Source organism: Ovis canadensis, chromosome 13, assembly GCF_042477335.2.
Source record: "Ovis canadensis isolate MfBH-ARS-UI-01 breed Bighorn chromosome 13, ARS-UI_OviCan_v2, whole genome shotgun sequence".
In the NCBI taxonomy this organism is placed as follows: Eukaryota; Metazoa; Chordata; class Mammalia; order Artiodactyla; family Bovidae; genus Ovis; species Ovis canadensis.
In genome coordinates, this window is record NC_091257.1 from 62,725,734 (window position 1) to 62,737,674 (window position 11,941).

At 41.7% G+C, this 11,941-nt stretch overlaps 1 non-coding gene across 1 annotated transcript; it reads left to right on the top strand.

Annotated features, from left to right (window-relative positions):
• Positions 1–434: 434 nt before the first annotated feature.
• Positions 435–538, top strand: LOC138417978 (U6 spliceosomal RNA). Its single transcript, XR_011248386.1, has one exon. It is a non-coding gene; the product is annotated as a U6 spliceosomal RNA (small nuclear RNA).
• The last annotated feature ends 11,403 nt before the right edge of the window (positions 539–11,941 follow it).

The window sequence follows — 11,941 nt, forward strand, 5'->3', positions numbered from 1 at the left end:
GAGGGATTGGGGGCAGGAGGAGAAGGGGACAGCAGAGGATGAGATGGCTGGATGGCATAACTGACTCAATGGATGTGAGTTTGAGTGAACTCCAGGAGTTGGTGATGGACAGGGAGGCCTGGCGCGCTGCGATTCATGGGGTCACAAAGAGTCGAACATGACTGAGGGACTGAACTGAACTGAAGGGAAGTTTATAGTTATACAGACCTACCTCAAAAAGCACGTAAAATCTCAAATAACCTAACCTATCATCCAAAGAAATTAGAAAAGAAGAAAAAACAAAGTCCCAAATCAGTAAAAGGGAGGAAATTATAAAATATCAGAGCAGAAACAAATAACATAGAGGCCAAAAAATAATAGATAAGATCAACAAAACAAAGGGCTAGTCTTTTGAAAAGATAAACATAATCTTCGACAGGCTCATTAAGAAAAGAGTGCTGGCTTTAGCAGCACATATACTAAAATTGGAATGATATGCAGAATATTACATGGTCCCTGTGCAAAATGATAGGCATATTTGGATGCATTCCAAACTTTAAAAAAGAGAAAGACATGAAAAAAAGGGAAGGGGACCCAAATAAAGAAATAAGAAATGAAAGAGGAGAAATTATACTCAACATCACAGGGAACAAAAAAATGATAAATGGTCCAATGGTTAAGAATCCACCTTGCAATGCAGGAGAAATGGGTTCAGTCCCTGGTCAAGGAACAAGGATCCCACATGCCACAGAGCAACATGTTCCACAGTTGCTGAGTCCACATGCTCCAGAGCCCTTGTGCTGCAACTAAAGAGCCTGCATGCTGCAACTGCTGAAACTCATGCACCGTGACTAGAAAGTCCACAACCCACAGTGAGAGATCCTGCATGATGAAATAAAGACCCTGTGTGCTGCGACCAAGACCCAATGCACCAAACAGATTCAATAAGTAAAAAGGGTACTACCAACAATTATATGCCAACAAATCCAAAAACCTAGAAGAAATGGATAAATTTCCAGAAACATACAATCTTCCAAAACTGAATTGGAAGGAAAAGACAATCTGAACAGATCAATCATTAGTAGTGAAACTAAATTAGCAAAAAAACCCAAAAAGTTTAGTCACTCAGTTGTGTCCAACTCTTTGTGACCCCATGGACTGTAGCCCACCAGGCTCCTCCATCCATGGGATTTTCCAGGCAAGAGTTCTAGAAGTGAGTTGCCATTTCCTTTTCCAGACAAAGCAAAATAAAACAAAAAAATTCCCAGCAAACAAAAATCCAGGACCAAAAAGCCTTCACAGGATAAGTCTAACAAACATAATAAAAGCTAAAGCTTAATTTCTCAAACTATTCCCAAAAAAAACTGAAGAGAAAGGAACACTCCCAAATTCATTCTATGATGCCACTATTACCCTGATACCAAAACCAGAAAAAGATACTACCAAAAAGAAAAAAAAGGAAATTACAGGCCAGTACCTCTGATGTCTATAGACACAAGAATTCTCATCAAAATATTAACAAACCAAATTCAATAATATATTAAAAAAATCATACACCACAATCAGTGAAATTTATTCCAGGGATGCAAGAATAGTTTGATATTTGCAAATCAATCAAAAGTGATCCATCACACTAATAAAAGGAGAGATTAAATCACATGATCATCTTAACAGATTTAAGGAGCATTTCAAAAACTTCAACATCCATTCATGATTTTAAAAAACCTCCCATCAAAGAGGGAGATTATATATGACAAAACCATAGCTAACATTATACTCTATGGGAAAAGCTGAAAGCTTTTCCTTCAAAGTTGGAAACAAGACAAAGAAACCCACTCTTGCCACTTCTATTTGACACAGTGTTAAAATTCCTAGCCAGCAATTAGACAAGAAAAAGAAATAAAGGGCATCCAGATCGAAGAGAAGTGACGGTAAAACTGTCACTATTTATATAGAAAACCCTAAAGTCTGTAAGCCAAAAAACTATTAGAACTAATAAATGAATTCAGTAAAGTCTTGGGATAAAGGATTAATATATGGAAGTGTTTTTCTATACACTATCAAACTATCAAATGATTACTATCAAATGGTAGTAATGAACTATCAAAAAGAGAAAGCAAGAAAACAATTTTAAATCATATCACAAAGAATAAAATACCTAGGAATATAAACTTAACCAGGAAGGTGAATCACCTATACTCTAAAAATTGTAAAACACTGATGAAGGAAATTGAAGATTATACTGAAAAAAAGGTAAAGATATCCTGTGTTCATTGGTTGGAAGAATTAATGTTGTTAAAATAACCATACTACTCAAAGAAATCTACATATTTAATGTAATACCTATCAAAATATCCATGAAATTTTTCACAAAACTAAAATAATCCTAAAATTTCTATGGAACCAAAAAAAGAGACCAAATAGCCAAAGCAATCGTGAGAAAAAAGAACAAAGCAGGAGGTATCATGCTCGCTGACTTCAGGCTTTACTACAAAGCTATGGCCCCAAAAGAAACGCGAAATCAAATTTACACAAAAACCTGTGCACAGATGTTGATAGCAGCCTTATTCATAATAGCTCCAACCTAGGCACAATTTAGATGCCCTTCAGTGGGTGAATGTCCACAGAGCTTTGAGGACAGCTGCTGCAGTTTAGGCTCAGACTGTTTGTGACTTTCCAGAGAATGAATACATGATTAGGGCAGAGTCAGGATGTGTGCTGAGAGGCTCGGAAAGAAAAATGATGACCCACTAGCAGAACTGAATAATGCGGTCTATAACTGGTAAATAATGAATTGCATCTGTAAGGCCTTAAGGTTTCCAGATCTGCTTCAGTCCAAAACACTTAGGAAATACAGACTCAGTAGGGCAGCCTCCTAGGCTTACCAAGCAGCATGTGTTTTTCCTCCTTTGGCAGAGATGAGCCTTGGCATCTGTTCTCCTACATTTAGAACAACCTGTGAATAACCTCATGGGCAAAGTGACCCATTTTGTGGAACACAAGTTTTGTGTGTGGATTTATGGGTGTTGGTGTAAGATGCATGTGTACGTAATATGAAGTTTGCAATCCTCAGAAAGGTTGATGTTGTTAAGTCACTAAGTTGTGTTAAACTCTTTGAAATCCCATGGACAGCAGCACATCAGGCTTCCCTGTCCTTCAGTGTCTCCCAGAGTTTGTTTAAATTTGTGTCATTGAGTCAGTGATGCTCTCTAACCATCTCATCCTCTGCCACCCTCTTCTCCTTTTGCCTTCAGTTTTCCCCAGCAGCACTGGCCACAGGATTGGAAAAGGTCAGTTTTTATTCCAATCCCAAAGAAAGGCAATGTCAAAGAATGCTCAAACTACCGCACAATTGCACTCATCTCACACGCTAGTAAAGTAATGCTCAAAATTCTCCAAGCCAGGCTTCAACAATGAACTTCCAGCTGTTCAAGCTGGATTTAGAAAAGGCAGAGGAACCAGAGATCAAATTGCCAACATTCGCGGGATCATCAAAATAGCAAGAGAGTTCCAGAAAAACATCTACTTTATTAACTATGCCAAAGCCTTTGACTGTATGGACCACAACAAACTCTGGAAAATTCTTAAAGAGATGGAAATACCAGCCCACCTGACCTGCCTCTTGAGAAATCTGTATACAGGTCAGGAAGCAACAGTTAGAACTGGACATGGAGCAACAGACTGGTTCCAAATTGGGAAAGGAGTATATCAAAGCTGTATATTGTCACCCTGCTTATTTAACTTATATGCAGAGTACATCATGAGAAATGCTGGGCTGGTTGAAGCACAAGCTGGAATCAAGATTGCCGGGAGAAATATCAATAACCTCAGATATGCAGATGACACCACCCTTATGGCAGAAAGTGGAGAAGAACTAAAGATGAAAGTTGTTCTTGATGAAAGTGAAAGAGGAGAGTGAAAAAGTCAGCTTAAAACTCAACATTCAGAAAACGAAGATCATGGCATCTGTCCCATCACTTCATGGCAAATAGATGGGGAAACAGCAGAAACAGTGACAAACTTTATTTTTTGGGGCTCCAAAATCACTGCAGATGGTAACTGCAACCATGAAATTAAAAGACACTTGCTCCTTGGAAGAAAAGTTATGCTAGACAGCATATTAAAAAGCAGAGACATTACTTTGCAAAGTTCTGTCTAGTCAAAGCTGTGGTTTTTCCAGTAGTCATGTATGGATGTGAGAGCTGGACTATAAAGAAAGCTGAGTGTCAAAGGACTGATGCTTTTGAACTGTGGTGTTGGAAAAGACTCTTGCGAGTCCCTTGGACTGCAAGGAGATCCAACCAGTCAATCTTAAAGGAAATCATTCCTGAATATTCATTGGAAAGAGTGATGTTGAAGTTGAAACTCCATTACTTTGGCCACCTGATGTGAAAAACTGACTCACTGGAAAAGACCCTGATGCTGGGAAAGATTGAAGGTGGGAGGAGAAGGGGACAACAGAGGATAAGATGGTTGGATGGCATCACCGACTCAATGTACATGAGTTTGAATAAACTCCAGGAATTGGTGATGGACGGGGAGGCCTGGTGTGCTACAGTTCATGGGATTGCAAAGAGTCAGACATGACTGAGCAACTGAACTGAACTGAACTTCCCAAGCATTAGGGTCTTTTCCAGTGAGTCGGCTCTTCGCATTAGGTGGCTAAAGTATTGGAGCTTCAACTTCAGCATCAGTTCTTCCAATGAATAGTCAGGGTTGATTTCCTTTAGGATGGACTAGTTGGATCTCCTTGCAATCCAAGGGACTCTCAAGAGTTTTGTTTAGCACCACAATTCGAAAGCATCAATTCTTTTGCGCTCAGCTTTCTTTATGGTCCAACTCTCACATCCATACATGACTACTGGGAAAACCATAGCTTTGACTATACAGTTCTTTGTGTAATCAGGCTAAGTGATGTCTCTGCTTTTTAATATGCTGTCTAGGTTTGTCATAGATTTTCTTCCAAGGAGCAAGCGTCTTTTAATTTCATGGCTGCAGTCACCATCCACAGTGATTTTGGAGCTCAAGAAAATAAAATCTGTAACTGCTTTCACTCCCCCCCCCCCCCCGCCCCCGTCTATTTGCCACAAAGTGTTGTGAGACCTCACCAAGTGAGCAACCGGCATCAGACTACATCAGAGACATGTTCCTCACACTACCACAAGATGGCAGCACATGCACGCAACATTTGCAGTTCCTTCATTCAGAAATGAACCCACTCCAGTATTCTTGCCTGGTGAATCCCATGGACAGAGAAGCCTGGTAGGCCATAGTCCACGGGGTCGCAAAGAGTCAGACAAGACAGTCCGATTATTTGCAACCCCATGGACTGTAGCCCACCAGGTTCCTCCGTCCAAGGGATTTTCCAGGCAAGAATACTGGAGTGGGTTGCCATTTCCTTCTCCAGAGGATCTTCCCGACCCAGGGATCGAACCGAGGTCCCCCACATTGTAGGCAGACGCTTTACTGTCTGAGCCACGAGGGAAGTCATCCAGAGAATAGCGCAATTAAACTGTCCCCTGTCACTACCCCTGCAGTCCTGGAAACCTCTACACTAAAGGTTTATGATGAACCTTTATGACATCCTTTGTGGCATCCTTTTATGACAATGTGCTGCAAACACGAATAATTTTAGGTAAACACATAGATCCAAGAGATGGCCAGAGGGACTTCCTTAGTGGTCCAGTGGTTAAGAATCTGCTTTCCAATGCAGGGAAGGAGGGTTCAAGCTCTGGTCTGGAAACTAAGATCCCACGTGCCATGGGGCAACTAAGCCCACATGGGCTTATGAGGGTGTCAGTACTAGACAGGGCATCTTTGAGATGTGACTGTGGGAACACACAACTGAGGAGACAAGATCATTGATGGAGAGCTGGGAGGCCAGTGTGTTGGAAATGTTAATATTATCTACCAAGATATTGATCTTACCAAGGAATATGACTAGGGAGTGTTAGAGAAAGTTTAAGTGATTCAGGAAGTGAAACTTCAAGGAATAAACTCATCTACCCAGACTTTCCCTGGAAAAGGAAATGACAACCTACTCCAGTATTCTTGCCTGGAAAATTCCATGGGCAGAGGAGTCTGGCAGGGTCCTTGGGGTTGCAAAGAGTCAGACACTACTGAGTACACACACACACACCCAGAATTTGGTAGATAACTGTCACCACAATGATGGTAGGAGAAACAGCTCCTGGTGAGAAGGAGGGAGCATGTTCCAGGAAAGCAACAGTGAGTGGGGGAGGAAACAGCCCCTGCTCCCCACCTTCAGGTCCACAGAGATTAAAAAAAATCTTCACAAAACATCCACACCTGAGAGAGCAGAGGGGAAAGGTGATCTAGCATGCCAGCTGCCAGTCATGTGTGGCCATGAGCACTTGAAATGTGACTGGTGTGGCTGAGGAACCGAATCTTTAATTGAATTTAATTCCAATTAGGTTAAAAGCTGAAGTTATATAAAATTTTTTTCTGTTAAAAAATCACAGATCTATTGTTTTGATAGGACTACATTTCACTTTAACTGTTGAAAATCCAAACAGAAATATGCTCTAAGTGCAAAATACACACCATATTTCAAAGACAGTATTTAAGATAAGTTTAAATATATTAATATTTTAAATATTATAAGCTAATATTTTTATACTTTCACATGATAAGTATATTATTAACAGGTTACATAAATATGTTTTTGCGTGTTGGATTTGTTTTCTTTGAGAAAATATATCATCAAAATTAGTTTTATCTGCTTCTTTCCACTTATTTTTTTTTAAATTTTGTTTATTTGGCTGCACCAGGTTTTAGTTGCAGCATACAGGATCTTTGATCTTCATTGTGGCCTGTAGGATCTAGTTCCCTGACCAGGGATCGAACCCAGGCCCCCTGAGTTGGGAGTACAAAGTCTTAACCACTGGACAACCAGGGAAGTCCCTTTACTTATTTTAATGTGACTACTAAAAAACTTAGAATTACATGTATGGCTTACTTACATTTCTATTGGGCAATGCCAGCTTAGGGAAAAATGATGAAAGAAGCTCCTAGAAAAGAAATGGGCACTTAGCTGACAACTGACCAAATGTTCCAAAAGGCACAGTAGAAAGGCCAGAAAGGGTCAGAGAGGCAGAAGCACACTCATGATCGTGGGTGTCTTGGAACTGAGGGATCTCCAGAAAGTCCTGGGCCTCTTGTGGTGCCTGGAGAAAACAGACATATATAAAGAGCTGTCTTGATTGTCTCAAAGCAAGAACCAGTGGTGAAGCCATGACTGGAGGTAAGAAGGTTAACCAGATCTAGTTGGGAACCCTAACTCCCTCTGCCAAAGAGGGCAGGGAAAACAACTCTTTTGAAGGAAACCTATTCTTCAAGGTAAGAAAGTAAAGGAGGAGTCAGAGGCGACTCGAAGATTTGGCAACTGGAAGGATGGAATTGCCTTTTATCGAAAAGGGAAGACTGCAAATCATAGTTGGGGTGGCGGTGATGAACAGCATGGATTCACACTGGGACACGCTAGGTTCAAAGATTCTCTTAGACTTCCAAGGAGAGATCCGGAAGAGGCAATTAGCTGTAGGAGTCTGCAGTTCACAGAAGAGTTGAGGCTAGAGATAATCTGAGAGTCTTCAACATCTAGATCGTATTTAAAGCTATGGAACGTGAATTCTGAGACTTCCCTAGTGACTTAGCAGTAAAGAATCCACCCGCCAGTACAGGAGATGTAGGTTCAATCTCTGGGTTGGGAAGATCCCCTGGAGAAGGAAATGCCAACCCACTCCAGTTGGATTTCCAGTTGGGAAATCTCATGGACAGAGGAGCCTGGCGGACTACAGTCAATGGGGCCTCAAAGAGTCAGACATGACTTAGTAATTAAACAATGACAAAAACAACAATGTGAATTCTGAAGTCAAAAAATTCTAGATCATTACAGCTATTTCCCATTAGTTTGCTGAATAACTATGAAATAAATAATCCCTAATTCATTTTTTAGCTAATTTTTTTCCCCTGATGTATCTTCCTATTGATATTTAACTCAATCGTATATTACACTGAACACCTGCTGATAGAGGGTACAAGGGTCCAGAAGCCAGACTGGTGTTTCTACATTTCATAGCAAAGAGGACCTATTACCATTGACTCATTGAGAGCTTCCTAGCTGCTGCTCACCATGCTTACAAGTTGCTCCTGCCTCATTGCAAATGTTTCCCTACATGCCTGAAATTTGTTTACAAAAATTAAATGTTTGGTGAGAGTCTTTTGAACTAAACTAGCTATATCACCTCAACTGACAAAAGTCATTCTCTTTGCATTAGGCCAACTGGTGAATAAGCAGTTCCAGATCCTTAGAACAGAGCTTTCTGCACAGTAATTAAACAAGAGCATATAGAAGAGGAAGAGAAAAAAGCGGCGGAGGGAGAAGAGAAGGAAATTGCATCAGATAAATCTGTCTTTCCTTCTGTGGCTCCTTGGTTAGCTGAAACAAAACAAAAACTCTTAATTTTCACCATTTAACCCTGGTTTGGTTTTGTACTCTACTTCCTTCTGGGAAGCACCCCACCACCACCTGGCATCCCATCCCTCCTCCCCACACAGCTCCCCTCATGGACATAACTGGGAAGGCATTTTAAAAGTGGCTTCCAAGTTGAAGAGAGAATAAAAAAACCACAGAGGTCAGACTCAAGATTATCATTTCAATTACCAATTTGCTGAGGAAACTGAAGCTTAAAACTGGTGGTGACAGAATCACAACCAGAGCCCTTACTCCCTTTTCCGCCTTCTCTTTTAGCTTCTTATTACAATAAATTAAAAACACATACAAAAGTAGACAGAATAGTATAATGATTCCATACATACGCATCAAATTCCCTGGAGGCTCCTCCCTGGAGGCTCAGATGGTAAATTACCTGCCTGCAAGGTGGGAGACTCGGGTTTGATCTCTGGGTCGGGAAGATCCCCTGGAGAAGGGAATGGCCACCCACTCCAGTATTCTTACCTGGAGAATCCCATGGATAGAGGAGCTTCATCCATGAGGTCGCAAAGAGTCAGATACGACTGAGCAACACTTCCACTTTCTTTCATCAACATTTTGCTAGTATATTGCTATATTCATCCCCTCTTCTATTTGTACTGAATTGTCGTAAATAAAATCCAAAATACAATGTCATTTCTCTTGTAACTACTCTAGCATGCTTCTATAACTGATAAAAATAGTTTAAAAAAGAAAAACACATGCCATTAGACATTCAGTAAAGTTAACAATAATTCCTTTAGTATCATCTAATACCTATCCATATTCATTTCCCTGATTATTAAAGGTGTCTTTGTGTTTGGTCATTGGAATCAGGATTTTGAAAATTCATACATTGCATTTGGTTGCATGTCTCTTAAGTCCCTTGAAGGATGTGACAATCTTACTGCTCTTTGTGATTTAACGCCATTGATTTCTTCAGGAGAGTGGATGGATTAGCCTCCAGTGTGCTCCTTGCTCTGAGTCTGGCTTTCGGCTTGCTGCGGTGCTGTCTGTGTCCCATGGTGCTCTCCTGTTACCTGTACTCCCTGTACACCAGAAGTCAGGTCCAGAGCCTTACTCAGATTCAGATTGAGCTTTTCAAGCAAGAAGAATAGATAGGAGGGATTGTGTGTTTGTTATGGCTTTCCATCAGGGGCATATCATACAGAGCTCCAGGCTGTTTCTGGTGATGCTAAAGCTGTTTGCCAGGTCCAGGTGGTACTGGTCTGATCCCTCCATTATGAAGTGTCCTATCCGGGCTTCTCTGATGGCTCAGTGGTGAAGAATCCACCTGCCAACGTGGATTCCATCACCAGTCCACAAGGATCCCACATGCAGTGGAGCAACTAAGCCTGTGCAACACAACTATTCAACCTGTGCTCTAGAGCCCAGGAACCTCAACGGATGAAGCTCGGGCACTCTGGGGCCTGTGCTCAGTAACAAGAGGAGCCGCTTCAATGAGAAGTCCACGCACCGCAACTAGCGAGTAGCGCACGCAGCAACAAAGACCCAGCACAGCCAAAAAAAACAAACAAATAAAATAAACCTTCCTATCAACTTTCTCGTTGTGGTGCTAGCATCACATGGAGATACACTCATTGCTTCATTAATGCTTGTTGCTGTGCTGCTGCTGCTAAGTCACTTCAGTCGTGTCCAACTCTGTGCAACCCCATAGACGGCAGCCCACAGAGGCTCCTCTGTCTCTGGGATTCTCCAGGCAAGAACACTGGAGTGGGTTGCCATTTCCTTCTCCAATGCATGAAAGTGAGAAGTGAAAGTGAAGTTGCTCAGTCGTGCCTGACTCTTAGCAACCCCATGGACTGCAGCCTACCAGGCTCCTCCATCCATGGGATTTTCCAGGCAAGAGTACTGGAGTGGGATGCCATTGCCTTCTCCATCATTAGTGCTTGCAAGATGGCAATTTTTCTAATTCTATCATTACTTTTGCTTCTATTAGCTGGAATTTTTCTATAAAGGGAAATTTGTCTTTATTAACTAATTGGTTTGTCTGCTACAGGACTTCCCAGGTGGCACAGTGATAAAGAATCCACCTGGCAAGGCAGATGTTGCAGGAAATACAGGTCCCATCCCTGGGTCAGAAAGATCCCTTGGAATAGGAAATGGCAACCACTCCAGTAATCTTGCCTGGAAAATTCCATGGACAGAGGAATCTGGTGAACTATATAGTCCATGAGGTCGTAAAGAGTCAGACACGACTGTGCACACAACACCTTTCCTGCTACGTAGTTGATCTTATCAAGGATAAGCATTTGATTCTATCCATTTATTTACCAGTTGTCAAAGAACTGAATTTTGCCCTGAAAACTTCTAGTGGTGACAAATGCGGGGCTTTTGTCCTTTCATTTTTTTCTTGTATTGTTATGTTTCAGTCTATTGTCTGCTTTGGTGCTAAACTGTTCAATCTTAGGTGAGTGCACGTCCCTTCACATTGGCTTGTGTGCTGTTTTACTTCTCTGATACCTTCCTTTTTTTAGGCATAATAAGATATCCCATGCTCCTGTCCTTCAAGCCCTGCCTTACACCTGTTGAAATCTATTTTCTGCTGGTCCAGTGACAATCCACAGCCTTTCTTGATACTGCCTGTTCCTTAGGGCATTACCAGGCCTTTCCTTTAGCTAACAGTTGTGGTCATGAGAATCTGCTCTTCACTTGGCAAGATACCTTGGAAATTTTACTCTGTGGGTTTATATAACCCTTTCTTTGTAAGGCCCCTGAAGCTCTTTGCAAGCCCAGATCTCATGCTTTGCTTTTTGTTTTGTTTTTCCTCTTAACATGACTGCTACATAGCCACATAGGCAGGTACAGAGGAAAAGCAGGAGAAAGAAGAACATTCTGGAAGGTCAGTTTGGCCCTTAAAAGAATCCAGTTTTGATTCAAGCACTGCCTTCCTCCTTCCTCTCCAATCACTGCTTCCCTTGGCCAGAGTGGATGGCTTAGCTGAGGCAACTTCTGGAATGGGCATTTGACATCCAACATCCAAAGAACAAATTCCCACTTGCTATTGTCCACTTCTGATTCTTCCTCCATCTCTGAGGTCAGAGATAAAGTGGGACAGGGAGCAGTGAGTGGAGCTGCAGAAGCAGGGATGGACTGGAGCTCCAGGTGGGAGTGGAGGCCCAGGGCTTACTGCTGGGTGTGGTTCAGGGATATGGGGCAACAAGGAAGCTGGGGAAGAGGAGGGGAGGTATAGTGGGGCAGAGTGAGACTCAAGGGTGGAGTGAAATTACCTGCTGTTCATACACCAGCTGGAAGTTCTGTTGAACAAATGTTTTTTTTTTGTTATTGTTGTTCAGTGCTTTGTTTATTTAGCCTGATGGAGTGGTTGTGAAACCATTTTGTTCTGAGATTGCTCAGGACTCAGATTATATCCATTTTCATAATATCCACATCTCCAAATGGCACCAGCCCTCATGGTCTCAGTTCAGTATCACCAAGGGAGCCACACCT